At 34.9% G+C, this 13,998-nt stretch overlaps 1 protein-coding gene across 1 annotated transcript in view; it reads right to left on the bottom strand.

Annotated features, from left to right (window-relative positions):
* Positions 1-13,998, bottom strand: part of LOC111511146 (uncharacterized) — a 541,917-nt gene that overhangs the window by 470,704 nt on the left and 57,215 nt on the right. Inside the window, exon 2 of the mRNA XM_074186424.1 lies at positions 7,407-7,569. The gene's annotated coding sequence lies outside the window, so the exon portion shown is untranslated. The remainder of the gene's footprint in view (positions 1-7,406; positions 7,570-13,998) is intronic.

Raw genomic sequence — 13,998 nt, forward strand, 5'->3', positions numbered from 1 at the left:
TCATTCTTACGGTATTGACGATTTTTTCTCTTTCTATCGTTTCTTCAGTCTACTGGTTCAACAGCCAAAGTCGCAAATTCGAACACCGCGCCGTGCCTGAACTTTCAACAAGAATTCCGCAACAATCGCAACCCGTTCGATTGCACCTCCTACCGTCGAAAAGATTGCAAGTCCCTCATCTATAACGTATTTCGACAGGCGCATTCATCCTTGCACAGTTACGTTATTCGAAACTGCCCCGGAAAGGACCCCATATCGCGACCTACGCTAAGGTCTGCCGGGTTAGACCTTCATTTTCATTCGTTGGTTCTTCTCATTCCGAGCGGATTCCTCAATTGAAAATAGTCCAGTCAACGGTTTCGATGTTAAGCGATATTTTTCGATATGAGGTGAGTGATTCATAGGCCTTCCACTAGGCTCACGGCATCTAGGAGACCTGAGCCTAGTTGGAAGGCCTACGAACCACTCACTTGGGAGTACATTTCCTAAACATAGGTGAAAAACACTATAGCTCATGGATTTGTGGTGTGTTTCCCATGTTCCTATGACAACCATTTTAGATCCCATTGCTAATTCATGTAGACCCTTATTCCTTGACTTCCCACAAGTCTCCTGAAAAATTCTGGACGCTGCCTCTAGAACTAATAGCTGTCAAAAACCCTTTTTATCGATTTTCAAATTAATTATACATTCAAAGAAACGCAAATGGATTCAAAACATTGATATTCACAATAGACCTAGCCGATCGCTATTTGAACGCTATTTTAGCAAAATATTCTAAGCAATTCAGCATCTTTCACTAAAATATTGAGATCCACACGAAAAAATGGACTGAAAATATACAGTGTTATCAACATAGGGTAATGACCAAGAGTAATGATACGAAGATGCAATTTTATGGGATGGATGGGAAACTCGCCAGCAGCGGTCAATTGTAAAGCCATACTTTGATATTAACCAATGAAAATATGCCACAAGACCCATGGAATGAATGACAAATATACATGACGATAGAATTGTAAATACTTTCGAAAGTTTAGGATTTGAGAAATATGGAGTGACATATATGAACAGCCACAAAGTTCTTTTTCCAAACGGCCCATTGTTCACTCTTGTACGTAATAATTATAGGTAGAGATGGCCGATAAATGTTGATCAACCTAACAAATGATAATTAACATTAGGAAAAATAACAATGAAAAACAATAAGTTATAATAGAAATTATCTATATTGTGTCCAAGATAAGAATGAACAGCATGGGGATATCGGAAACGGTAAATGATATGGAGTCTATTGAATTAGAGAAAAGTACTGCATTTATATGCCTAATAATATGCCATTCAGAAAGTTTTAACATTCCGAATAGTTTCGGAGATATCTGAGAAAATCCGAAATTTGAGAATTCCGTTTTTATTTTCTCCTAGCTTTATTTTCAAAGGTAATATAAAACATATAGCACTTTGCCATGGCCACTTTTTAAGGACTACACGATAACGTAAGTAAATGATGTGAATTGATTACCAATTGCCGGAATTTTTGCGTTGTTGAGTACAAAGATGAGTCGTAATATCAAAAGGAGGTAATATGTATTATATGAAATAAACAGAAACTCATAACAAGTGTTCAAATAACCCGCCGTTATTTTCTAAGCACAAGTACGCTTGTCTCACAGACGATTTTGAAACTTGATTTAACATATTCGGAACAATATTGTTAAAGGATGCAGTAGTAACCAATTTCAGCAAATCTTCTTTATTTTGAAAATTATGAGAGTACAATTTATTTTTGATATATTCCCAAAGGAAAAAGTTCAGTGGGGTTAGGTCGGGGGACCTTGCAGACCAGGATGTATTACTATGAGTACCAATCCAGTGAGCGGTGCATTTGATATTATGTTTAATGGTGCGAGTGGATATCTCATTATTTTAAACAACGGTCTGTAACACATCATGCTGACTTTCTCCATTAGATTGCTTTTATCAAGAAACCACAGGTTTTTTCAAATGATCCGTATATTTTTGAATTAAGAACTAAAAGTCTAAATATTGATTTACCAGGTTGTCGCCTCTCTGGATACTTATTAGAGTACGCACGTTCAGCATCAACACAATTTCTCTGACACAAAATGTAACATGACAACATATCATATTTTTCAGTATTCGAAAAGCTGCCATTTTCCATTTTCAACACAAATTAGGTAGTTAACGAGATGTAAAAGTAGGAACGGTAATATGTCAAAAATTCTACCAAACAACCGTATTATTATGACAACAAAACATGTGTCATTTTTTTCAGCACGTACTATCTAAAATGGAAGAAAAGCAGGTTAAGTAATCACTTTTCATTATGCGCGAGAAATAGTTATGAAATCATATTGTGTGATAAGTTGTATTCACAATGAAAAATGGAGTCGTATACAGGATATACTTTAGTTTCGGCCCGTATGAAAAAACAGAGTTGATGATGTTTTCTAAAAGACGAAACGTCGCAGAAAAATTCTGCGTATGTTATCCTGTAGTTCTTGAAAATTGGCCATGACAAAGTGCTATTTGTTTTGAATTTCCTTTGAAAATAAAGCTAGGAGAAAATTAAAACGGAATTCTCAAATTTCACTTTTTTTCGGATATCTCCAAAATTACTCGGAATATTAAAACTTTCTAAATGGCATATTATTAGGCACATAAATGCGCTACTTTTCTCTAATTCCATTGAACCCGTGTCACTTACTATTTCCGATATCCCATGCTGTTCATTCTTATTTTGGACACAGTGTATAAGGTACACATTAGGTTAGGTAATGGTTAGTAGTCTAGATGTTTATAAAAATACTCGCTGACCCAGTAAACGTTGTCTGCCACATAAATTATCTTCATAGGGTATATTCAAATGAAAAATGAAAAAAATAGGATAGGATAGGGATACCATAATCACCAAACGGTATGAAATATACTTTACGACATATCCATACCCACAAATATACACAAAATATTTCATGAAAATATATCCAGCTGTTTCGGGGCACCGTGACACGAGTTTTGCAATAATTAGTTAACATAGGATCAAGATTTAATTTCAGTGTCTTTGTTAGATTCATTTTACGCTAACTCCACTGTCGAGGGAACTCAAACATCGTGAAGAAGATACAGCAAGGAATAGAATTTCGAAATGTCGAATTTTTGGTATTGGTATTCAGTATTATCCGAAAATAGGTAACTTTCCCATAATTCAATTATTCTCTAATTCTTACCATTCATGAGATCTCTATACATTGACCCGAATTTCAGTAGCTCGTAGTAAATTAGAAAAAGTGGTGGGATCAAATATACAAAAGCATTTTTTGAAGGGAATCAAAATAGGAATAGCGTTTTTTTAAAATGATATAACCTCATATACTCTATTCATGATTATTTATCGTGGAAGCGAAGGTAAACGTACTCGCTTTTTTATAATTGAAAATTAAATACAGTTTCCACAAGGCATTTTTTATGAAAATATCTGAATTTCCCTTATTATTATCCAGTATATTTGTAAGATATATGAGTTATAAGTTAGCGCTCAACCACATGATTCATTACGTAATATATTTTTTATCCACTTGTTTTTGAGTTAATTTATGATTTCTGTGAACTGAAATGAGGTTTTTACAGCTCTGAAAAGTTCCTCACTGACTTTTCCATTTTCAGGTCAAAAAGGACAAAATTTAGAAAAATTGTCAGAGAAAGCTCAATTTCCTTACAAGACGAGTACTACTCAATTTCTTCTTCATGTTTATACAAGACAACACAAACAATAATCAATCAATTTTCGAACTGAAAACAATTGATATTTTCCCCACTTACTGGTCTATACTTTATTTGCAGACGATGGTTCTTCTGGCTCGAGCGCATTTATTAATCCTATAAATATAGAATGTCAGATCCATGGCGAAACGATGCACTTCCGGATAGGCGTCAATTAGGATCTTGTAGGGTATGATATATAGCGGAGCAAACGTAGGGGAGAGGAATAATGAGGAAAACGGAAGAAAAGTTCCAAGCAGAACACGCAGTTTGATATAAGCTGAGTATTCGTTAGGCGACCAGGTAACTATGCCCCATAATAAAGGAATAGGTTTAAAATTTTATGTGCATCAGACAACCTGACTTTTGTGTGTAAAATTCTTAGATTCCACTTATACAATGAAGTTTTCTGTTTCCATTTTCATTTTTCAGATTGTAGAACGTGAAAATCCCAAAAAGGTCGATAAAAAACTAGATGATACTCTTATTGACTTTCACAGTACCAAATCTAAGATGAAAAACATCTGAAAATCCCACTTATCATGTGTCTGCTTTCCTTTTTCTTGTGCTTTTGAACAGGTGTTATAATATACTCTTTGTTTCAAGTTGGCTCTACGGATTCAACGGATTCAAATGTGAGTTGATATATAGACAGATCATGACCTGGAATAACACATAGGGTAGGTTCCCACGGTAACGAGGGTACAAGGTGGGTACATATTGATTGATTGGCACTCTTATATTAACGTACAGCCGAAGCTACTTGACTTAGAATCTTGAAATATGCAGGTAGGTTCTTTGTATAGCGTAAATAATCATCAAGAAGAGGAATCAGGAATTTTCACCCCCAAGGGAGAAAAATAGGGGTTCAAAGATTGTACTGAATTTCGTTAGATTGGAAGTTAGAAACCTGAAGTTTTGGATTAATAAAAAATATTGTAAATATTTATTTAAAATGGTATGTCATGTCTGCGTCTGCCTGCGTTCGGGTCGCGTTCTCGGGTTTATTGCTTAGACAGACCTCTACCCCTGCGCATCGTAGTACGTACTACTAAATAAGTAGAGGATCTGGGTACGTCATCCATTGACGTTCAATGTGATAATAACAACCAGTTGGATAGATATCCTTTACAATAAAATAATTACACAATTGTGACTGATCCACCTCCAGTTCCTATAGTCTTCACCTCTTTGCCATATATTAGTGATATGACACCCAAACTAAAAAGAATCTTCAATAATTTAAATATCAAAATAGCATTCAGAATCATTTTAAACATTAATAAATTATTTTCAAAACTTAAGGATAAAACTCCTTCAAATTTTCAATCTCATTCAGTTTATTCTATACCATGTTTCAATTGTAGTAATGAATATATTGGTCAAACGTCAAGACTACTTAAAGATAGAATCACTTCACATAAAAGTGATAGTAGAAAATATTCTGAAAGATGTGCTCTTAGCAATCACGTTTTTAAAGAAGGTCACAATATGGACTTACAATTCAACTAAAATCTTAGCAATTGAAAGAAATACATCTAAAAGGTTGTTCTTGGAAATTTCATTTATATTACAATGAAATAATTGTCTTAATAAAAGATCAGACATTGATCACCTCAGCGATATTTATGCCTTCTTACTTAATATTGATAAAAGTTTACATGATTTTTAAATCAGTAACAATGCTAAATTCTCAATAACTTAACTCATAATAAAAAAAATTAAATAATATAACGAATATACAACTTCCCTAAGGCAGGGCTTTACTTCATTTTAATAATAAATTTTCATTTTTTTGACATTGGGTTTTCTCATTAATAATCTCACAAAACAGCAGTTGACTCTGATCACACTTGCACCATAACTGTTCTCTTTTGTTCCACACTCAAACATAAACTTACAAACGAAAGATTTTTCAAATTGAATCACAGGACAACTGTCAGTCTCAATTGTTTTTTATCTCTCTCTGTGGTCTGCAGCCACTTGGCTTTTACCAGTAAATTATAATTTCAAACCACATAAGGATTTTATTATGTAAATTTGAATAATCTTCCTTGTATCAGAGAGTAACTTAGTTTATTTTATTGACATGTTTCAACTGTTAAAATGTAACATTCTTATCGCCTTTTTGTAACAAGATTCATATTGTTTTTCATCTCTATATTCAACGACTTTCATAAATATAGACACTATGGTAGATAATTTTATTATATTTTATATCCATTCAAATTGTTCTTCGTAATTGTGAATGACTTGCTATGCTACCATATTATACATATATATGAGTAGGTAACATAATCAAACCATCAACCCAAGTTGACAGACTACTTCATACACCCCAACGTTATGTGTTCCTGAAATTATTTCCTGAAAAAATACGGAAAATAACTTGACTTTTTTATGCCCCCACATATTTACGTATCCACAAATTATATAATATGTAATGAAATGAACAGACAAGGAACATTTCCAGCGATTCCTAAAAAAGGAAAAATAAATGATTAACAAAAAGCATTTCCATTCTTTCTTTTTTTACACACACAAAAACATGAAGGGAGAGTGAAGAACAGTTCAATAAAATTGACAGTATCCTTCACGAAACTGAAGTTGAAATTTTCCTAGAATTGCATCAAATCTACACTTGACTAAACGTAACTTTTGGAAAACACTGTGTGTCAAAAGGTAAGCATAGCCGATGAGAATAAAGCAAATATAGTCTACAAAACTGAAAAACATGTTTTTCTGGACTAACTTCAGCATGAGGTTATCCAAATCCATTTCCCTAATATATTTCACATAACATTGCGTTACAATCGCCGAGCCTGTTTTGAACTTCTAATATCGTTCAATCAAGCCCACGGACCATCGCAAATATGGCAACTTGAATAATATTCAAATTGCAAAATATGCGTTCCATTTATGAACAGTAAAAGAGAATGTTAACGGACAAGCTTGTTAAAATTCACTTCTCCCAGGAATTCGAAGGCATGCAAATATCGCAGTAATAAACTGAAAAAAATGATTGGTCGTACTTTACTGGCAATTCGAACTGAATGTTCATAAAAACCAGTTCGATGTAATAAAATATCCGTTCTACTTTCACTGTGTTTTGAATTGATTTAGTTTTCGATTTCTGCAGAACCTTATCTGTTCTTGAATAATAGACCGGTGAACGAAATAAACTCAGTTCGGCAAACCCACATTCGAGCATATAAGGAATGAAGTCAGACATATACAGATCGGTTTTTAGCTCATACCACCATTGTTCAAATCGTTGGGTCATAAAAAGTTGATTGAATGGAACAAAAGTTGCCCTTTTGATTATGCAAAATTCTGTTTATCTGTTCAAAAATCTGTTTTTCTGTTAACTAGCTGTCGCAACCCTATGAACGACAACCCTCAGAAGTCGAAAGTTGTGCGAGCTGCGAGGTCTCACCTTTTAATGTGTGATTCCTAACACATTGATATTTTCAGATACAAAAATCATTTTAAATATTTGCAAGTTTGTTTATGAGACTGAACATTATTTCGTTAAACAAAAAACTCATACCAATAACTCATCATTATTTCAGAAAGAACTTTTAGTACATATTAGGAAAATTAGTATGCTTCTAATGTATCATTACCTCAAATGAAATATTTCCGGGAGCTCAGCTAGCAGTTCTGATGGTGAAGATAAGAGACAACGATGTATATCACTCACGTTTTTTTTTTCGAGATATCGACACTAAACTGAAAGTTCAAAACGTCAGTTCACGGTTCATTTGTTGGCTGCGACCAGCGTGTTCCCTGAAAAAAAACATTGTACGTTAGTTTTTAATTCATTATCATTTTTAGATGTTATTTATTTATTCATAAATCATGGAATAAACCAGAACCCAGTGTATACAGTTATTATCTTTTGGTTTAAATATTATAGCAAAATAACAAATTATACCAGACAACTATATACCACTAAACTATTAAGTCTAAGAAGGTAAGATTCTCAATTGTTCGATCTAGGCTGGAATATGCATCTGTCGTGTGGAGTCCCAACTATCAGGTTCATATAAATCAACTAGAAGCCCTACAGAGGCGCTCCCTAAAAATATGTCTTTTAAACTTCAAGGCTCACAATTTTTATAGTGCTCTCAACTGTTACATATGTTGAATTTTTGGGTTCCTAGACGGTCATCTAGGAATAGTGTCACATTTTATCTCAACACTCCCCGTACAAATATAATGAAAAAATCTCCAAGTTATACAATGTGCGATACCTCTAATTCTGTTAGTCATGTCCAAGATATATTCAACTGCCATATTATATGAATCGAAAGATTCTCAGCTGAGTGACAGTTCTGTTTTTTAATATTTTTTTATATTTATTCACAAATTATATTATGTAACTACATATTGTAAATGCCACTGTTACTCCCTATTCTGTAATTGGGTTCATCCTGTAGAATAGTGTATGAAATAAATGAATAAATTGTTTTATAAAATATAAAAACTTCCTATCGAATATCTTGTATAACAATTTTCCTACTGATTCCATGAAAATATATATTCCGGATCATCAAAAGCTATTGTATTTTCAGACAACTTTTACATTTCTCAACTCAACACTGTTTTTGCAGTGACTCGATACAGAGAATTTATAATCTTATACTTATGATTTGAGACATAAGCTTTATATGTATAAATTGAAGGGGTATATTTTTACAAAAAAATATTTTTTAAGAAAGAAAGGTTTCGAGAGGGATTTTCTTTCACTTTGTATCTGAAAGTTACTTCTTCCCAATATCTATACATCTTTGTATAGTGTTGACTTTTTCCTTCCTTTCTTCGGAAGATTCCCACATGAACATAGATAAGTAGAAAATCAAAAACCGTTCTTCCCCAAAAATTATTCTCTCCTAAAAAGACACTCCATTCAATTTGAACAAGATTTCTATAGCTGAGATTGAATCAAATAAGCGAATGAATGCCATTGAACTCATACGTGACTTAAGATCGTAATTTTATGAATGAATTAAGTGCTTCTTCTTATAATTTTATCGATTCCATAACGAATGTTTGGAATACAAACTGAATAAAGAAAAGTGTTCGTATAAATGTATTTGTTTTTAGGTATTTTTCTTTCAGTGTGTGTCTGAAAGTTACTTCTTTGCATTTCAGTTATAACCCGAAGACGATTGTGGATACTAACAATCGAAACGTCGTGACGTAACTTGGTTTGGAATCTTTTAATTTTTATTTTTCATTTTTTGTTAATAATATTTTTTAATTTTCAGCTTTCAATAATATTTCAATTTTTTATTTTTTGGTAGTTGCTTGCATGTTATTTCTTTGTAATTTAAATTTTTTGTTTGATAACATTGTTATTTTCGGTTAATCTTTTTGATTTTTTTCAGGGATTTCAAATCAATTTATATTATATTAGACAATGGAAGTCCGAACAGATGAAATACACCATGAAACAACCACCTTTAAACATACTTCTTTGCATGCTCTAACACATCTTTGTTTAGTGTTATTTTTTTTATTGATTACTTTCTTGCTTTCTTTGGAAGATACCAAAGATGGGGAAGTTGAAAGCCAGAACCACTCTTTCTCTTAATATGAATATATGAATTTCATATTGCTACTTAACGTATAGTTCGACCAAAAAATTAATATAATCTGTATGTCATTGCAGTAGCAGGCAACGGCGCACATTCAGCTAGTTCATTCGATCGCTTCACAAATCTCACATGCTCATCGAATCATTAGAGTCTTTACTAGTGATTGTTCTTCGCGTGCACGTACATTTCCATAAAAAAGTGGTTTTCCCGAATTTGTTATAAAAAAAAAGAAAAAAAATCTGTTTAAAATCTGTTTTTCCGTTAATCAGCTGTCGCCCCCAGAAGTTGAGAAACTTGTGCGAGCTAAGGACTAATGAGGTCTTACCTTTTAACGAGTGATTCCCAACACAGATATATTTATTATTTATGCTACTCCACCGAGACTAAAGATCGAATTACGTAAAAATATTTCAATATTCTTTAGAGTTTGGTAATGCAGATATAGGACCCGATGAAAGTCTATTTTGGGAAGTTTTCAAACACATTATACTTATATGTAACGAAATGAATTTGCTTTCACTTTCATTATTTATTTTGAAGCACGGCTTGTAGCCAGATCATTCGCACTACCACATGCTATATCAACTTTTTTTTGAATTTATTAGATCGTACAGATTCTTGCATATCATTTCTTTGTTATCAGCTGAACAGGGAGTACAAACACCAGTAGTGTCAGAGAAACCAGACCTATAGACCATAGACGAGTTGAGAGAGAACCAGAAGAAAGATGATAAACTGTGGTTTGAAGCTGGCATAACGACAAAGTAGAAATTACCAAAGAGTTTTACTAAATAGCACTCCTTTATCAAATGAAACCTCAAGAAAGAGAAAACAGTTTTGGTCTGTTCAAAAAGTAAGTAACACTGGGAAGAAAAGGTTTTGGCTTTCTACCAGCTGTTTCTGGAGGACTTCTTCCAGTTTGTGTCTGAAAATTACTTCTTTGCATAACGTGAACATCTTTGAATAGAGTTATTTTCTTAAAATTTCGAAGAGGTACAACGTATGAACAGTTGAGTTAGGTCCAGAGTGAGTGGATCTATTCGACCCTCCACTGCAACCTGCAAAGGTTGCTTCTGACTCACACCTGTTCACACTCGATCAAATAAACCCAGCTTCTTAACGAAGCCGATTAGTTTGTATGGTGAGTGGTCTTTCAGGTCAGATGGTAAGAGTACGGCTCTGCCGAACTCTAAAAACCTGATTCGGTCCCCAGAGGGACAGGCATAAAGTATGTGCTCTGCTGTTTCAACATTTTCCAAACACACACTGTTTTCTGACAGTCCAGCTCTCTGTATATAATGATTCAAATGACAGTGACGTATAAAAAGGCCTGTTAAACATAGTAGTTCTTCCCTGCTGTAGTCCAACAACTGTTTGGTATCAAGCTTCGAAGAATGAATAAACGCCTTGGAGTGAGCCAATCCTGGAAGATTCTGCAAGAAGTCCATAAATCTTATTGCCATCCAGTTGTTCAATCTTTGTTTGGCAAAGCCTAAAGCGATGGCAATGACAGATTCTGGTCCGATTAAACTGCTTGCAGCAGCCCAATTTCCTTCTAGGCCAGTATGGTCAAAAATCCAGACCAGAGACAATATGTTAAGTCTTTCTATCGAGGCGAGTCGTTTTTGGCAATTTGCTACCAATTTAGACACATTACTTGGTAGGAACCAAGTTCCAACGTCGCTTGACTGTCCGAGAATATTATTATTGACTTGTGTATGAGGTTGGATTCTTCCAATCTCTCCGCACACAATTCAATAGCGTATTCACAGCGAACAATCAAATCTCTATCATTCCACAAACACCCAAAGACACGATACCAATGGGGCAAAATGCCATGTTCAACCTGTCACAGAACTCACATCGGCCAGACTAATAGAATAATTTACAACAGAGCCTATGAACGTGAACAAGCTATTCGGAAATCGGATCCATCGTCATCCCTCTTGAAACATCACCTTGAAACGGGCCATACAATGAGCTTCAAAAATACCAAAACCATTGACACTGAAAAAACTCTTCAAGCTTGGATAATTCGTGAAGCCAATGAAATTAAAAAAGGCCCCAATTGTCCTGACAAACGAGATGATTCACAGAGACTACCACAATCATGGAGCTCATTATTGTCTCGCCACACATCTCAAGGTAACACACACCAATTAGAAAGTCAAGAATTAACTTCCGGCAGGTCCGGTGCCTGTTGCAATACCTCTGCACTATACCTGCCCAGGAGCATAAATACTAAACCTGAACAACAAGGTTATCCGAACCACTACCCACCCTCAGACTCTTAGGGAAAACCTCATACTCCAAGATTCGGTATCCTACTTGGGGGGTCACCTTCACGAGGGCCCTCAACTGGGAGGTCGACCTGAGAGAAACTGTGGAAAAAGAGCAAACCTGCTAAAAGCACTGAAAGGCAAGCTTATGAAGCTTCAAGCACTTATGAAACTTTCATCAGACCAGCCCTAGACTACAAAGCGATGATATTCTGTACGCTTCCCCCGAGACTATCCCACCGTATCCTAACAACCGTTCATGTTTTTCAATAGTTTAATTTGAAAATTCAATTAATGTTAAAATCAGTGCTTTTATTATTATATCTATATTATCATTATCATCATTTATATTATATCTATATCTAGATATGAAAATTTGTTTTTTCAGGAAAATATCTCAGCTGGCATTCCTAAGATTTATTTTGTTCTTCACATGAACATAACTAGTGTTCAGATAAGTCTTAAGATGTTTATCTATGTCTATTACGTAGATTATAGCGACAATGTTTCTGATGAGATGATTCTACTACCTTAGTTGAGTTGTTGATGACTTTACTTATCTTTCTCATCACTTCGGTATTCTACCTCAATTGATCGTCATTATTCTTTCAGATTAATGGTTTCCAAATACTGGGAATATTAAAAGTGTCATCTAGCTTTTTGAGTGACCCCCGTTTTTCAACTATTGGATCTTCCAACCGGGACTTCCGAACTTTGACAATTGATAACGGTCATCTTTTAGAAGCTATATCTGTCAAATTTGTTGTCATTTATTCAGTCTTGTTTTGATAAGTAACCATTGACGAATAAAGCATTCAACAACACGCGAAAATAATAAAATTGTTTCATCAAAATTGGTGTTCTGTTCGGGCAACGTACCGCGCGCTTCCCCCCTTTTGCGGTCCCCATAATCGTCCTACTGAGAGGACTATTCGCAATTGTATGGATACATTTGAGTCCACTGGTTCAGTAAACGATCGACCAACACCCGTACGTCAAAGAAACGCAAAATCTGCCGAAAACATCGCCGCTGTCTGTGAGGGTGTGCAGGAAAATCCGAGGTAGTCGATTTTGCGTCACTCACAAAAACTCAGCCCTTCGCAGACCACAACTTGGCGAATTTTGCGTCGTAACTTGGGCCCGCACCCGTACAGAATTCAACTGACCCAGGACAACGACGTGTATTCGCTGATTAGTCTCTGAAGCAGTTGACAAGTAGCCCTAATTTTCATCGAAAAATCATCTTTAGCGATGAGGCCCATTTCTGAATGAGTGGGTACATAAACAAATAAAATTGTCGAATTTGGGACGATACCAATCCACACGAGATCCAAGAGCGTCCAATGCGACCCAAAAAAGCCACTTTTTGGTGTGCATTTTGGACTAGAAGTTTATTTTATGTCTGGAATGATGTTGAAAGAGTGAAGAGGTGGTTTGTTTTGTTTTTTTTATTGTCTTGCATATTCTTTTCATTAGTTTGACCGATGTTTTTTCTCCTCAATATTAATCCTGTTTCATTCGTTATTTTTTTGATGAAAGGAAATGTCACAGTTTCTCATTCTTAGACGAAACTAGTTATTGTTTGACTTGTTTGTTCTACCTAAGATTGTTTTGATAAAAGGAAGTGTCACAGTTTTTTATTCTGAGATGATACTAGTTCTTGTTTGGCGGAGTTTGGTTTTCTGAAAAATTTCAATTCGTTTATTGATGGTTTATTTGATGATTTGTAATCGGTAGTTATTATTTTGAAGGGTTTTTGTGGTTTTCTTCTCTGTTTGTTGATTCAGTTAGACAGAAACATTATTTAACTAATGTGTCGACGACCGATTGTAGTAGGGATGAGATTCCGTATGTAAATACCCACCAACATATATTGGCGTTGCTGGGTTATCGGCAGATTGTGTTTCATAGGGTTCCGGTGGAGTTTAGCTGGATGAACAGATCTAGAAAAAGTAGGTTTCTCTGTTTTCACATACTGTAGAAAGTCACCTTTTGTTTGAAGATGAATGAGACTTCTTCAATGAGAATGCTGAGCATTTTTAGGTTCTTGATAATGTCTACTAGCTCTTCGGAACTGAAGCATTGTTGCAATAGTAACAAGATACGGTATGAAAGAACACTCGGTATACATACAACCCAATATTCAAATTCCAAACATCACTTTCCGAATGTTCTCTATGCAGATGCCGTTACGTACGAGCACGCACGCATACGACGATACATCACGTGATCGGTTGTCGTCGCAGCAAAGTGAACATCGGCACGCAGCTAACTGCACGTGCGTGATGCTATGTCGCCTACTAGATTCATAGAGCGAGCGACATATCCTGATGTAG

Source organism: Leptinotarsa decemlineata, unplaced genomic scaffold, assembly GCF_025532065.1.
Source record: "Leptinotarsa decemlineata unplaced genomic scaffold, Ldec_3_MD MMD2_tig00078422_RagTag_RagTag, whole genome shotgun sequence".
NCBI lineage: Eukaryota > Metazoa > Arthropoda > Insecta > Coleoptera > Chrysomelidae > Leptinotarsa > Leptinotarsa decemlineata.